This window comes from Gracilinanus agilis, chromosome 2 (assembly GCF_016433145.1).
Source record: "Gracilinanus agilis isolate LMUSP501 chromosome 2, AgileGrace, whole genome shotgun sequence".
Taxonomy (NCBI): domain Eukaryota; kingdom Metazoa; phylum Chordata; class Mammalia; order Didelphimorphia; family Didelphidae; genus Gracilinanus; species Gracilinanus agilis.
The window spans coordinates 262,974,379-262,991,198 of record NC_058131.1 but is presented as its reverse complement, the minus strand read 5'-3'; the positions used below and the strand labels follow the sequence as shown (position 1 = coordinate 262,991,198).

General features: G+C 39.7%; 1 long non-coding RNA gene across 1 annotated transcript in view; it reads right to left on the bottom strand.

The window, feature by feature from the left end:
- Positions 1 to 10,690: 10,690 nt before the first annotated feature.
- LOC123237162 overlaps positions 10,691 to 16,820 on the bottom strand; it is a 33,009-nt gene continuing 26,879 nt past the window's right edge. Inside the window, exon 4 of the long non-coding RNA XR_006505456.1 lies at positions 10,691 to 11,030. This is a non-coding gene — a long non-coding RNA (uncharacterized LOC123237162). The remainder of the gene's footprint in view (positions 11,031 to 16,820) is intronic.

The window sequence follows — 16,820 nt, the reverse complement described above, 5'->3', positions numbered from 1 at the left end:
GCACCCAAAAATGCTAAACCAGATGCTCCCACAACAACCCTGTGAGGCAGAGAGAGAAAGCATTATTATCTCTATTTTTGCAAATCTGGAAACTGAGGCTCAGAGCAATTCTAAACCCAGCATTTTGGGAAGGACATTGATAAATTAGAGCATGTACACAAGAGAGCAACCAGGGTGGTAATCCAATCAGAGCTTAGACCATACAAAGATCAGTTAAGGAATTGGTGATGTTTAGCCTGGTAAAAGAAAAGCAAGGAGATGAGAGGCTTTGAAGCATTTTAAGTGCTATCATGTGGAAGCAAGATTAGATTTAGTTTACTAGGTCCACTTGTCTAAGAGGCTGAATTAGGAGCAACAGATCGATGTCATAGAAAGGTAGATTTCAGTTTAATAAAAGAAAAAAATTCCTAATAACTAGAGCTGTTCAAAAGTGGAATGGACTGCCTTGGAAGGTTTCCTATCACTGAAGGCCATTCAAGTGAAGATCAGATGACCATTTTTTCAGAGGTGTTCTAGAAAGCATCATTGCTCAGGCTTGGGTTGAGTCAGATGACCTCTGAAGTTCCTTTAAACCCAAAGATTCTATGAACCTATAAAGAGTAAGCAGGAGCCAACACTGTTTTAGCAAAGGCAAGGAAATATCCATTAAAAATTTAACTGCTTGAGGGTAGGGGGTGTCCTTGTTTTGGTATGTGTATCCCCAGCACTTAGCACAGTCTTTGACATATAATAAGTGCTAAATAAATGTTTCATTCAATTGCTTAGTCAATTTATTTATGTATTTTCTTTCTTTTTTAAAATTTTTATTTTGAATATTTTCCCATAGTTACATGTTTCATGTTCTTTTCTCTCCCTCAAATCCCCCAGCTCCCCTTAGCTGATGCATAATTCCACTGGGTTTTATATGTATCATTGATTAAGACCTAATTCCATATTATTGATAGTTGGACTAGAGTTATCGCTTAGCATCTACATCCCCAATAATATCTCCATCAGCCCATGTGTTCAAGCAGTTGTTTTTCCTCTGTGTTTCTCCTCCCACAGTTCTTCCTCTGAATGTGGCTGGTTTTCTTTCTTATAAGTCCCTCAGCCTTGCTCTGGATTCTTGCATTGTTGCTTAGTCAATTTAAATTCAGTACAATGGTAAAAATATTAAAATACCTAATGTGTGCCAGGCACTGGCAGGTTGTCACGGCTACAGTGAGATGGTAACTGATTTGGGGTGTAAATCCGGCCAAGAAGGAGATAGGTTGAGAGTGAATTAGCTCAAGCATCACACTGGTCTCTACAGATGCAGAATATGACATTCACATCCAAGCAAGAACATGACGATTTTATGTTGTTTTTGCTTATACCAATAATGATAAATAAATAGCTACCTAGCATCAATATAGTGCTTTAAGGTTTGCAAAGTACTTTACAAATATTTCATTTTATCCTTACAACTAATCTGGGAGGGGACTATAGGCACTACTCATCCCCATTTTTAGAAATAACTCTTACCTTCTGTCTTAGAATCAACACTAATTATTGGTCCCAAGGCATAAGAACAATAAGTGCTAGGCAGTCAGGGTTAAGTGACTTGTCAAAGGTCACCCAGTAGGGAAGTGTCCACTTTGCTGCCCCCACTCTTATACCTATTTAACATATAAGGAAACTGAGGCTGAGAGAAGTAAAGTGATTTATCCAGGGCAATATAGACAGTGTCTGAGATTAGATTTGAACTCAGGTCTTCTTGCCTCTGGACCTAATGCAACCTTGTTGCCTAGATAGGAGTACTCTTTGAAGGGGTATATTCTGGTGGGCTGAAAGTCATGCATCTAGGGTTGTATTTATGAATTTAAAACCAATTCTATCTGTATAACCTCCAGAAAATCACAAATCTTTTTGTGCCTTATTTTTTGCATTTATTATACGGTCTCAATGTATTTTTTTATTTGCAAAAGGATCACCTTTTGTGAAATTTGGAATTTAGAGTGAACACAAATCAAACAAGGCATGACAGGGTAGCTCACTAAAATCTAGCTGAAAGAGCACTAACAGGCTTAGAAGGCTAAGATTTAAATTGAAGAACTGCTCATTACTAACTTTGAGAAGGAGCTTGGGCTAATTATTTCAAATTCCTATACCTCTGATTCCTTGTCTGTAAAATGGGAATAAATACCTTATCAGGTAAGTAAGGAAAGGAGTTTGTAAACTCATGATCTCTCTTCTTTTAAACACATGAGTTATTTTACTTAGAGTTCATTTAACCCAAATGCCTACATTTTACAGATAAGGAAACTGAGGCCCATAAAGGGGAAGTGGTTTGCCAAAAATCACACAATAAGTAAAAGTAAAACCCCGGTGTAGATCCCAGATCTCTTGAGTAGTTGGATGTTCTTTCTGCAATACCACATTATGCCCTAGTGATGCTCAGCATAGGACTCATGGTGTTTTCTTGGATATAACCACTGGCCATGATGATGGTTTATCCGAATCTCTTCCCCTCTCTGCAAGCTGCTAGTGCCCTCCTTGTCAAAATTTATTTCGTATTTATTGTATATTCTTTGTATATACTCTTTATGTGCAGGCCATTTCCCGAAGTAGAATGTAAGCTCCTAAAGGGTTGTTACTGTCATTTCTTTTGGGTCCAAATGACTCATTTAGGGATTGTCTTGGCAAACATACTGGAGTGGTTTGCCATTTCCTTCTCCAGTTCATTTTACAGATGAGGAATCTAGACAAACAGGATTAAGTGACTTACCCAGAGTCACGCTGCTGGTAAGTGTCTTGAAGCCAGATCTGAACCTAAGAAAAGGAGTCTTCCTGACTTTGGGTTGAGCCCTCTATTTACTGGGCTATCTAGCTAATGCTTGATGATAGGCAGGGTCTATTTTTGTTGTTTTTGTTGTTGTTATATCCACAGTATCTAGCATAGTACCTGGAACATAGTAGGAATTCACTAAAGGCTTGTTGACTGATTGTAAATGCAATGGGATCAGTGAACTAGGATGAAAGTGTCCATGGAGGATGCTACCCAGTCTTGAAGACTCCAGCCTGGGAATGAATGTAGCCATTAGTCAGTCAATTCTGGAGTGAGGAAAATGATGGTGAAAAATAACCAAGGAAATAAAAACAAATTCACCCAAGTAGGAGAGAAGGTAACTGTGGACACAGTTCATCTCTGTCTTATTAGGGCCATCTGTGTTGTGAGAGATACCTGCATGGAGAGCAAGTGCACCTTCCCTCTAACTGAGAGAGCTCTCACAACTATACTGAGTCAAATGATTAATGTGTGACCCACCATGAAAGAACCCTTAATTTACAGGCAGGGTTTCTGTTTCCTCCTCTGTCGATAAGAGGGCTAGATTGTTATTCCTAAGGTCAGTTTTCGGCTCCAAATCATGTTAAATTCTCACTGAAAGCCAAACTGGGATTGTAGAACCCTACACAGGGTGTATCAAAGAACAGGATCCCTGCTACATTCTGAAGGGCAGGGACCTAAGAGGCAAGGGGAAGGTGGGATGGCCACCTAGCGGGAGAAGGTAATGAGAATTTACTGAACTCTGGTGTTTCTACTCATGGATGGTGACTGTGAGTTATATTTAATCAATTTAAAAGCTAATTGATTGACTTTTAAAGGTGTTATAAACAAGCACTTTAGTCTCAAGAGTAAGGAGGAGGGGGTGGCGATGGAGAGAGTGTCAAAATTTTCTCCCCCTTCACAAGGTGAATGCTGAATTCAGGATGACTCAGAAATCCCTTTAGCTCATACTGGACTGAAATATTTCACACAGGACTATGAGTGGGAATTTCCACTTTGGCAGGAAAGGCCAACCATGAGGCAGGGCCAGGGCAGGTGTTAAGGATGGGAAGAGAAAGTAGCCCTAAGGAGATTTTAACTCTCCCAGGCTTCCACGGCTGGGTACCCTAATGTCTCATGGACTCAGAATTAGGAGGGACCTTGGAAATCATCCAGGCCAACTCTCTCATTTTGTGGATTAGGAAACTAGGGCCCTGGGGAAAGAAGTGACTTACTTGTTCAAGGTCACATAATGAATAAGTAGCAGTCACCACGCTCTAAAGGAAATGAAAATTAGAAATATGCTTCCATTCCTCTTCTCTCCTTGGTTTTTGGAGCAATGTTTACTCGCTTCCGTACTGTGGTGCATCCGCCATCAAAGAAAGCTAATCTTGTAAATCGTCTAGATGCTAGTATAGTAGATATAATAGTATTTTGAAGAGTACAGACCACTACAATAATAGCATTTTAAAGTGTCAATATGCACCAAGCATTATGCAAAGTACTGGGACACAAAAGGCAAAAGACAGTTTCTGTGCTCAAAGAACTTACAACCTAATTAAGGAGACAACGTGCAAACAAATATATACAGATCAAGTTTTATATTGGATAAATAGAAAATAATTAACTGAAGGAAGACATAGAATTAAGAAGGGTTGGGGAAGGTTTCCTATAAAAAGTGGGGTTTTAGTAGAGACTTAAAGAAAGCCATAGGTGTCAGTAATCAGAGAAGCTAAGGGAGAGCACTATAGACATGGGGGACAAACAGAGAAAATGTCTGGAACCAAGAGGTGGGGTGTCTTGTTCATGGAACAACCAGGAGGCCCGAATCATTGGATTGAAGAGTATGTGTCAAAGAGTAAGCTGTAAGACTGAAAAGGCTAAGCCAGGTTATGAAGGGCTTTGAATGCCAAACAGAACGTATTATATTTGTTCCTGGAGACAAATGGAAAGCACTGGAGTTTATTGAGTGTAGGAGTTACATGACAAGACTCTGCTTTAAGAAAATCCCTTTAGTGGATGAATGGAGAATGGATTGGAGTGGGGAGAGACTCACCAATAGGTTATTACAACAGTCCAAGTGTAAGTTTATGAGGGGCCCAGACAGGTGGCAGTGTCAGAGAAGAGAAGGGGGCGTATCTGAGAGATGTTACAAAGGTGAAATGTAAAGGCCTTGGCAATATATGGGATATGGGGTGGGGAGAGGTGAGAAGGAGTGAGCTGTCTAAGATGACTCCTAAGTTGGGAACCTGAGGGACTAGGAAGATGGTATTACCTTCTATAATTATAGGTAAGATAGGAGACGGGGGAGGGTTTAGGGGGAAATATCACAAATTCTTTTTTCAACATATTTAGTTTAAGATGTCTCCTTGACATCCAGTTTGATGATTTTAATTTGATGATCCAGTTTAACTGAAAGAAGTTAGAAATTTGAGATCAGACGTCAGCAGATGCCAGGGCAGGAAAGATAGATTTTAGGACTATCATCATAGGTAGTAATTAAGAGGTAGTAATTAAATCCATGGGAGCTGATAAGATCACCAAGAAAAGTAGTGTAGAGAGAGAAGAGAAGAGGGCTCAGGACAAAACCTTGATAGACATCTGTGGTTAAAGGGAAGAATCTAGATGAGAATCCAGAAAAGGAGCAATCAGATGGGAAGGTGGAACTAGGGAGGAGGAGTATCCAGAAAACTTAGAAAGAAGAGAGTATCCAGGTGAAGCTAATGATTAACAGTGTCCAAGGCTGGAAAAGTCAAGAGGAGTGAGGAGTGAGAAAATGCCATTAGATTTGGCAACCAAGATCATTACTTAATTTGGAGAGGGAAGTTTCAGTATAATGATGTGGAGAAGTCAGATTGCTGAGGGGTTCAGAAGAGAGTTAGAGGAAAGAAAGCAGAGGCACCTATTGTAGATAGCCTTTTGAGAAGTTTTTTTTACAAAGAGCAGAAAAGATATGGGACTATAATTAGCAGGTATAGAGGAATCAAGTGTGGGCTTTTTCAGAGTGAGGAAGATATGGGTATGTTTGTAGGCAGTAGGAAAGGAGACAGTAGAGAGGGAGAGATTGTGAAAGAGTAGAGATGACGGGTGGGGGGGTGGGGCAATCTTTTGGAGATGAGATGGAATGTATCACTTGAACAAGTAGAGGGCTTAGCCTTGTTAAGGTGTAAGGCCGCTTCATCATGTGAGATGGGGTGAAGGAGGAGAAAATGGCAGAAGGTATCTGAGCGATAGGAGATGAGGAAGAGGGCAGAAGAGCTAGTTCATGGTAAATGGTCTCAATTCTTAAATGAGGTGGCTACTGTGGATGAGTGGAAATGATAGTAACAATAGCAACAACAATTAGCACTTACATAGCATTTTAACATTTTCAAAATGCTTTAATAAATATTCTATTTTAACTCACACTAAATGTCAAGTTTGAAGTTATTCAGTATTTTTAGTCATGTCTGAATCTGTGGCCCCATCTGGGGTTTTCTTGACAAGGAATCTGGAGTAATTTGCCCATTTTACAGACGAGGAAACTGAGGAGAACAGGTAAGTGTCTTGCCCAGAGTCACAGAGCTACTAAGTGCCTGAGATCAGGTTTGAACCTAAGAAGATGAGTCTTCAGGCCTGGCATTCTATCCACTGTGCCACCTAGCCTGAGTTCAGATCTGAGCTCTACTGCTCCCTCAGAGTGACTCTGAAAAAATTGCTTAATCTCTCTGAGTCTCAGTTTCCTCATCTATATTATATTTTTCCTTCTTATATAGATGTTATGAAGATCAAATGTGAGAAAGTATATAAAGCTGCTTCTGAATAGCCCTAGCATTTATCGTTATAATACTAAATAGGCTTATTGAGCTGAAGGAATAACCAGTTGTATTCATGGTATAACTGAATCTAGATAACAATGATCTCAGTTATCACTGTTTTTGGAAAGCATCCTAAACTCTTTGTAGTCAATATTTGTTACCACAATACAAAATCATTATCTTCCACTTGCCCCCAATCAAGCAACATACACTGGACACAAGGACCAGATTTGAAGTCCTTTGCTGCTTGTCTAATGGAAAGTGCTAGATTTGGAGTCAGAGGAACTGTATTTGAATTCTGCCCATGACACTGATTGCATGACTTTGGGCAAGTCACTTAATTTCTCTGGGATTTAGTTCCCACATTTGTAAAATGAGGGCATTGATCAAGATGATTTCAAAGGTCCCTTCTAGCTCTAAATCTATGATCCTTTGATCTAGATGTCATGAGATCTGTCAGACCATCTCAATCTATTGACACTTAAAAGCTCAAGGATGGTTTATATTAGTAAAAGTTGTGAATTTGGAATCTAGATTTGAGCCCCAGCTTTGCCACTTCCTGCCTGTATAACACTTAGTAAGTTTCTATGCCTCGATTTCTGCTTTTTTAAAATAATGAGTTTGGTCTAATTTGATTACTATAGTTTAAATTGATGCTAATATTAGTTTTTCTAATCTCTCATCTGAAAGATATACTCTCTGGAATGGCCACTTGCTTGCTCCTTTTCATAGGGCTTCTAATGAGAGTCCCTTTTTAAATTGATATTCTCTTCTTCTGTCCTTAACAATTTCCAACCTTATGATGATTCCCAGCCCTTTTAGCTCTATGGTTTACCTGTGAATGACATTTTCCTGGGATACACCTAGGAGGTAGTGTGAGGTTGAAAGTATGTCCATACCCTATGGAAATGGGTTGAGCAGGGTGGGACTGGCAGACATTGAGAGAATAGGGGAAAGAAGAGGATATATTTGGGAAAAGGCAAGAAAAAGGCATGAAAAAAAAGGCAAAACCCACTGGAAATATTGGGATGGAGGAAGAAAACAAAATCATGTCTTTGTCCTTGTTTTCTTCCTCTCTTTGTCTCTTGGCACACACATAGAAAACAGTGAGAACTTTGGGAAGTCCCTGCAGTGTACTGCCATGATGGAATTCCCCTCAGGAACAACTTCTTAGATGATTTTTCCCTCAGTTTTCTCTTCTTCACAGGAAACTTTCCTAGTCCTGGTAACTGGTCAACAAAGCTTCCTTTTTCTACTCACTACTCTTTCTTTTTGTCCTAGAGAACCATTGGAAACAGTTTCCTAAAGCATTCCTGAGGTGGTCTATGTTTTTCTTCCCCCCAAAATACCTCTTGACTACATCATTTTCTAGGCAGTTATAAATCTCTACCTACCCCCGAAACCCTCTAAAAAATTCACAAAGCATCTGGGATAGATGTATATGATCCAGGACTGTCTTCAAGAGAAAAAATTATTTAAATCTATTTACATTCAGTGTTTTGTGCAAATTATGATGCCTCAAGCTTTCTTGCTGAATTCCTTCTCTTTCTTTTTTTGAGTAACTTAATTATCATCAGGCAAGGAAGAATTTTAATAATGGTGTTGTTTACATTTAGAACCTGCTCTTGGGGATTAGAGAGAATTATTGAGCTTGAGGAAGAACAGTAAGTGATGGGATTTGGTTTGGTTTGATTTTGTCTTCTCTTTCCCTAAACCCAGGTGCTCAGACAAGAATTGTATCTGTTCTAAGAGATCTCTGCCCCACCCCACCTCACCACAGAGGATTTCCTCACCTCACCATTCTGCAGAATGTCAGAGTATCCACAGGTCACCCTGTTAGGGAAAAAATATTCAGAAGGGTATTCTTTGATGCCTGGAACCTTCGCTCTGCTTTTGGTATAAAAGTTCACCTCGCTTTATGGGTTAATGATTGTTAGTGCCAGCAGAGGACATAGTGGGGGATTCAGGGCTCTGCGGTACCTCAGGCCACATTCCCGTTTTTTTCTGGCAACCCACTGGAAAAACATTTCTAATGTTATTTTCATGGATTAGGTTTTTGATGGTCAGAAATATGCTGCCTGTTTATTCTAATTAGAAAGCAGCTTTCCTTTGTAGCTTGAAAAAACCGAGGCTCAAAGAGATTGAAAACTGCCTTTATTCTGGTGGGGGAAGGAAGAAGGAGTGGAGAGTAGATTGATGTAATGTGGTGGAGAGAATGGTAAGGTTGGCTGCAGGGAAACATGAGTTCAATCCCACCTCATATTTATTAGCTGTGTTATCCTGGACAAGTCCTTTAACCTTTATTTGCTTCAGATAAATATCCTGGACTTATTTACTAAGCCATCTATGGATTACAATCTGCATTAGTGGAGTGAGGGTAATAATGGCAGGGTGATATAAACAGGGAAGATATCTTACAGAGGAGGAAACTGAGACTTAGGGAGTTAATGTTAAGCACTTTTCCCAAAGTCACTCTGCTACAGAGCAGTGAAGCTGGGGTTTGAACTTGAGGCTCTAATGATGGTAAAACAGCAGATTCTATTTACATTCATTAGCTGAGCAAAATACATAACTTCCCTAGGCTTCAGTTTCCTTATGTGTAAAATGAGGAAGATTAAATTCTAGTCTCCAAAGTCCTGCCTAGCTTAGATGTAGGATACCGTATCATCAAAGCAATGAATGATAGGTAGAAAGGATGCGGTGCTCTTCGAGTGATGGCGGAGTATGACTGGTGGACAACCCAACAACTCCACTGGTATCCTCAAGACGTTAGGAGAAATAGAGCTCCCTTTATGTCCAATAGACCTTCTTTAGTGAATTTAGAGAAATCTAGGGACAAGAGTTGCAGAAGATGGGTAGGTCAGCATGCCTTTGTAATGATCTGAATCTTAAGAGAGAATATTCATATCGATGAGATTATGGATATTTGAATATAGAGATATATCTACATATTTATCTCTCTCTATGCGTATATATCACAGATGCATTTGAGTGTGTGTACATGTATATACTCATTTGAATATATATGCCATATCACTATATATACTTAGATATACTAGATTGATATAGATAGAACCCTGATATGGATAATATAGATAAGTTTAGCTATATAGATTATATGTGGACAATATAGAGAGGCACAGATTTATAGATTAGATGTTAGGGACAACATGCCATAGTGGATAGACCTCAGAGGAAGACACACCTTAGTTCAAGTCCTTCTAACATAATGTAACTGTATGACTTTGGAAGAATCACTTAAACTTCCAGTGCTCATAGGAAACTCTCTAAAATAATCTGCCATAGTCACTAGACTTCCTATGCCAATGAAATCACAGGCCATGTCCAAAAAAAGGAGATATGGTATGTTTATGTATCTTGTGTGTCCTTGTGCCTTCTTTAAAACTGGGCCATCAATATTTCTCATAGATTCTCAGACCGGGAAACAGTGCGCTGAGGAGATTTACTTATATCTTGGCTAATTATAATTTTTTAAAAGAAAAGATCTGCCTTCTTTGTGTGGACAGGCACTTATAGTTTCAGAATTTCCTAGAAACCCTTGGACTTGAGTCAGTCATTCTCGCTTTACTGAAACTTGTTAGTCAATGCCATCTTCTCTTCAAACTGTCTCTTTTGAGTGGTGGCTTCATGTTTAGCTGACACAGTTATTTCTTACTTCTAAAATGCTCCTTTCTTTTCTGAATGATATATGCTATTATGTTTTCTCTGCTGAAAAGTGTTCCCCTCCCTCCTTTTAAAATGTTGACTATTTATACAGGGAAATTCAATTCTTGCTTTTTTTTTTAACCTGAAATTCATATTCTTCAACCTGAACCTGACACCAAAGCCAAGGAGAGCATTACATCTGGGGCAAAGCTTCGTTGCCCTTCCTACCTCAGTCTCTTTCCTCCTGGCACCATACTCCCAATTTAATATGTAATTGGAGAAAGATACCTATGAAGTATGTCTTAATAGGGGAAGAAATGTATCCACTGGCATCAGTCTTTAAAGACTCTGGTTGGTCTTGGAGGGATCTATGGATTTGCTGTAAAGTTGGGAAAAGATGACACTTGGCTTTCTTTACCACAAATCATTAAAACACGAGAAACTCAGTGATTTTCTTTAAGTCATTAGCATAACATCAATGCTCATTATAGCTAGATTGGGTGCTTTGCCTGGTGCCAAGTCCTTAAGAGCATAAGGTCACTTTAATGGGAGAGAGAGAGAAACAAAAGATGTTATTGGTGGAAGGCGGGGAGAAGGAGAAAGAAGAATCTGTTTCCTTAGGCTTATTCCACAAGCAGCACCAGTGGCCGAGGAACTGTTCATTCATTCCTCTTTCCTTCGCCCTCTTGAAGACTTGGAACTGCTGCTTGCAGCAGTACCCCTGACTCATGTAGTTGACCATAGAGATGACAGCACCATGAACAGTTTCAATAAAACCATTTCTTTAAGAAACAAAAAAGAAAGTTCATTTTAGTAATAAATTGACCAGAGTACAAATGAGAGAATATTTCCACAGGTCTCTAAAGGATTTTATTCATAGACTAACTCTCTCCATGGTCCAGGCGGGAGTGAAGGATTCCTTACCAAGCTGTAGTGAGAAATATATGTATGAAACAGAAAAAGTGATAATCATGCCTTTGCTGTTGTAGAGTATACTTCTATATATGACACAGGGAAATGAGCATCCCCCTGGAGGGTGCTTCTTTCTAGGAATGGAATACCTGCCCTGAATAAATACAGCTGATGCCTTTGGACAGAGCTAGAGAAACTCAGACAATGATTTGCTAATCAACTCCTTTTCCTAGACTCCTTGTGGGCAACCCTCTTCTACTGGCATTTGTCATTCACCTAAGCCATAGTTAAATTTAGCTTACCAAGTATCTGATGGAATTTCGAAAGCATAGACTAGTCTCATCAGTGCTCCAATCCTAAGCCTCCTCTTGGCTGAACTTGGCTGGTGGGGTGGAAGAGGAGAAACCTTCTATGTGCAGCTCATCCATCCATTTTACATTCATTCTTGCTAGCTTCCATATGGCTTGAATTGTGGGGGAGGGTAGAAATACATTCAGACCTTATCTCCTAATCTAGATATCTCTTGTTTAGAGCCTGAAGCCTCCTGTATGCCTAGAATATTACTCATTCATCATCTCTACTTTTTAGATTCCCTACTTTCTTCCAAAGCATAGCACAAATCCCTCTACCTATATACTCACAGGAGACTTCTCTTGATTCCCTAGCAGCTAGTACTCCCTATCCCCTAATTATCATGTATTTTATATGCATTTTATATAAATCTATATAGCATACATGTTGTCTCCTCCAATAGAATGTAAGCACATTTGAAGGCTGTCTTTCATTTTATCTTTGTATTCTCAGAACCTAGCACACAGCCTAGAAAACAGCAGGTATTTAACAAATGTTTGTTGATAGACTAATTGGCTATTTAAAAAAAAAAACAACAACAAGCAAGTTCTGGTTCTCAGAAATATAATCTTGAATTCCAGTGGGGATAAATCAGAAAGGAAGCAGAATAGTCCATCTTGAAGGCAGGTGAGGGGAAGGAAGGCTATCTGGGCCACGCTGGGAAGTGTGAATCTGCCTATATGGAATGCATTTGCAGTCGGAGAGGATTCAGTTTCACTGGAGCTGCTGTGATGCCTCTCCTGGATGATTATTCTCCAAGTTGGTCCCCACTTCTCTTTATACTCAGGCTACCCAGAGTACAACATCCTCTTAGTCGCACCGGCGCAATTAATGCACAGCTACAGCTGGTTGAAGGGGACCAAATCCATCGCACAGGTGATTTGGTTCCTTTTTACCAGCTTTAGCAAAGCATTGGGCTTCTGGGTCCATGCAGGAGGATGGGGACAAGGCCATGAAAGACATGCCACTTCCTGGATCTTCCATTGCTGGGTTATTCCAATAAGAGTTGCTTCCAAATGGCTTCATTTTCCAGACTTCTTGGATTTACTTAAACTACTTAGTGATAAAGTCTGTGAGCAGGAAAACTGTACATAATAGAAGGTTTAGTGGATATAAAATTCCTTTGCTACCTGGGAGACCTCCAAGCCCCTGCCCATCATCTTCAAGAGCCAGAGATATTCTAGAAGACTTCATTAAAAGAAACCATCATACTTAGTCCCATCACCTGCCATTAGTTCTAATCTCTTGCTATCACCCCCTCCTTGATATTACTGTATGGCAGGCTCACTAAGCTTTCATATGGTTTGTAGGATATATATATATATATATATATTTTTTTTTTTTAATTTAGCACTCTATTTGGAGGAGTATCTTGGTGGACTAGGCTTTCAGAAGATGCCATATGTACTTACCAAAAAACTTCAGGATCACTGATACCTGGTTAGAATTCAGATTTGAGAGAGGATAGTAGTATAGTGTAGATAGTGGAAATTATGTCCAACTTAGACTCAGGGAGTGTTAGGTTTGAATTCTGCCTTGGATACTTGCTAATTGTATGACTATGAACAGTTACAACTTCTCTGGACTTCCATCTCCTCATCTATAAAATAGGAATAATAGCATTTGTACTACCTACTTTACAGTGCTTGTTACTAGAAAATATTTTGCCAATCATAAAGTGCTATTGAAATGCTAATAGATATTATTTTTAAGGGGGGTACTAGGTACCTTCCAAGACAATTAAAGTTAGAATGATAAGGCACAAAGTGTAAGAAATGTTCCTTCAACCACCAATTCACCTACATATCAGGAGTACAGACAAGGAGGAGAAATAGCTTTTAAAATCATTGAAATGCAGGACAGCCACTGCAGGAGGACATACTTGTTCTCTGCCTGGCTATGGTACAGACCAGAAAGGGTGATTGAGAGCTCACACTCCATCACTCTTATCTTCTAAAACACACCACCAGCAGAGGCCATTGTTCCATAACATACTGGGCACTCCATGAAGAATGAGAAACAGAGAGACAGACAGAGAGAGAGAGAGACAGAGAGAAAGCAAGAGAGAGGCAGAGAGAAACACATACACAGAGAAAGAGAGATAAACATAAACAAGGAGAGAAACTTGGGAGGAATAGCTATAGAAATGACATTACCAGATCATCAGGGGGCATTTCAAGGACATATTTTGAAGTGGAAAGGGAGGAGATTAGTTCTCTAGTTCAGGCTCTATCAATGTCAAAATATGACTGCTTGCTTATGAGGTATTCTAATTCTCAACTACAAGCTTTCTGGAAACTGAGGAGTTAAAGCTCTAACCCTGAGTTTAGGACAAAGACAGTGAGAAAGCTGAAAGATTGCAAACTTGGCTCTTAGTCTGCATAAAATATTTGAAATCAATGTGGACTTGGAAGGGGGGGGGGGTGAGGGTCACATTCATTTAAATGAGCTGCACTGAGTCAGAGTAAGAGATTTCCTTTTTAGAAAATTAGTTTTCCTACCCAATGTGCCATTCATCAAAAATAATGTTTTGGTGGGAAAAGACTTCAGCAGCAGTGGAGACATGATGTCCCATTCACAGAGATTTCTCTTGATGCCTCCTTGGAAAACAAGGACATTTTAGTAGGTAAAGGTAGAGAGAGAGAGCATGTATTTGATTCACATTTGAAGCAAAGTAAAGATAAATTATCACATTCCTTCCCTCTCTCCCCCACACCTCCCAAATGCTGCCATAAAGTGCTATCAGTGGGGGCATCTATCTTGAATCATATTGCCAGCAGTGGGTCTGGTCTACATAAAAGTATCCACGTTCTCATTCAGTTTTCCTCTGACCAAGAGAACACATTTGTGAGATGATTGGCCATCATTAAGGGTGCAGACCAGTTAAATAAAGGGCAGTTGCCGGGAGTTCAAATCCATAACCTTGGCCTCATTAGCTCTGAACAACTGAGTTTACAAGCCACAGATACAATGGTAACTGATTCACATGAGTTGAATCACACTCACCCACACATTGGTCTAGAAAGGGATTAGCCCTTGGCAGGGAACATTCTGGGTATAATATTTCCCTGATCTATGTAGCAGAGAGGAGAATATGAGCCAGGAAGATAGCTGATTGCATTACTCCTCTTTTACGGTAACTTGACTGGTGAGTATTATAAAGAATGGCTAAAACTGGCCTGGCAAAAAAGAAATAAAACAACAATAACAACAACAACAAACAATTTAGGGATAAACCAACATTCTTTCTATCCTGGCCTACTGGTGACTTTGAACTTACTCTTCCACCAGAACCCTCTCCTTCTCTACCCCTTCTCTTCTCCACCTGTCCAAATTCTTTTTTGTCCCTCAAGGTTCAGTCTCCCCTCGTATGAGAAGCCTTCCCTGATCATTCTAGCCCATGGTGATTGTTCCCTTCTCTAAAACTCTGACACTTCTGGATTGTACTACTCATTCCTGTCCTAACTTGTGGCATCTCTTGTACCATAACCAGAGACTCTTCCTATAATGATGATGCCTTATTTTCCCAACTCACATCTCTGAGATCCTTGAGGAAAGAGCTCATGTCTCTACCTCTTCTGTAGTTCCCATAGGGATAAGCAAAAGAGTCTGTGCTCAGCAAGTGACCAGCAAATGTCTGCTACATACAAATTATAATAGCAGTCATTTACAGCGTCCTGTAAAGTCCACAAAGTACTTGACATTCCATTATTACATCATTCAATTATCTCAACCATTCTGAATGGTGGGCATTTAACTTTAAGTATTGTCAAGCCCAAAGCCTGGACGCAATAAACATTTAATATATGTTTGTTTGATTTTGCCTATGAGGAAATTGGGTCTGAGAGAGGATCAATCAGTAACTTGTCTGTGGTCACACAGCTAGTTAAGTAGCAAAGGTGAGATTCAAACTAGGATTTCTCCTGACTTTAATTATTCTAATATTCTTTCCACCAAACCAATATTCCAGTTACTGATTGGTTTTTGACTTTCTGTTAGAGGCAGGTGAGCCCAAAGCTGAGAAAGGCTTGTCTATTCCTACCTTTATGACTTCCTTTATGTTATTCCCACTATTTGAGATACCTTCCTCTCTCCTTTCTGCTATCTGTCTAGAATCTGCCTCCTTTTTGGCAAAAAAAACTCTGCTAAGATGCACCATCCTGAGGAAGCTTGTGCTATATCCTAGCACCTGGAAAGTGACAACTTCATGCTATATCTCCTTCACGCTTATGCTCAGTCTGGACTTTTCAGCGATGGTTTTTAAGGGCTCTTAAATCCTTTTCCGTTGCGTGTTACATCTTTTTCCCAAGTCATCTCTCCAAGGACATGAATTGAGTCTCCCTGTCAGGTTGGGGAGAGACTGTCTATTTCTTCTGGCCAAACACATGACACATTAGTGTTGTTGGCTAGAATACACTAGAACCCCTTATAATGCTGTCCTTGAACAGGGGAGAGAAGGGCACAGCAGTCAGTACTAAGGACCTACAGTGACTAGTCAGACCATCTTAAAATGTAATCCTTTGAAATTCCAGTATCTAAACATGTCGGAATTGGGTTCAATACGATCATTCCTTAAAACTATGAAATAAGAAGGCTAGACCTGGTAGTCTCTAAATTCCATTTGCTCCCTAGCATTCTGTGATTCTGCAACTTGGAAACCTATTCGATAGGCTCTATATAGTACTATTTATTTCTATATAGTTATACAGTTCCAGAATAGGAGATTTTATACATTAAAAAGGATCTCGAGATGCTTACCATCAGGGTGAATGAAATCCAGGTTCTGAGAATATGCCAATCCCATTTTAGCATTGAGGGACAAGATCTGGGTGGAAGGATGCAGTGCAGACCTATGCTAGCTTGCAAGGGCCTTCTACTCTATCTGGATATGCTAATGAAGATGTGTTATAGACAGCACAGTCAGGCCCAAGAATTTATCACCAATTGTCAATATTCCTAATGAAGCGGAAGATTTGACATGCAATAGAATTAGCTCATATTGAACCACAGCTCAGGCCCTCCCTGCCCAAATCAAAGCTTTTGCCACAATGCTTCTCCCCTACCCTGCATGCCATGATGGCCTCCCACACAGAAGAGTCTGCTGGTCTTTATCTAAAATTTTTAAAGTCATCTTTAGGGTCGACACATTCACAATTTGTCATTCTCAAATCCAATCAGAAGGCAAAAACCCAGCCATACTCAACATTGATTTTTCTCCAGCTTTATCTTAATGAAGTGCATATTCCCTCAGTAATTAGCTTCAGGATTCTCCCTCCTCCCTTACAGTTAATGTGTTATTTGATTTCCAT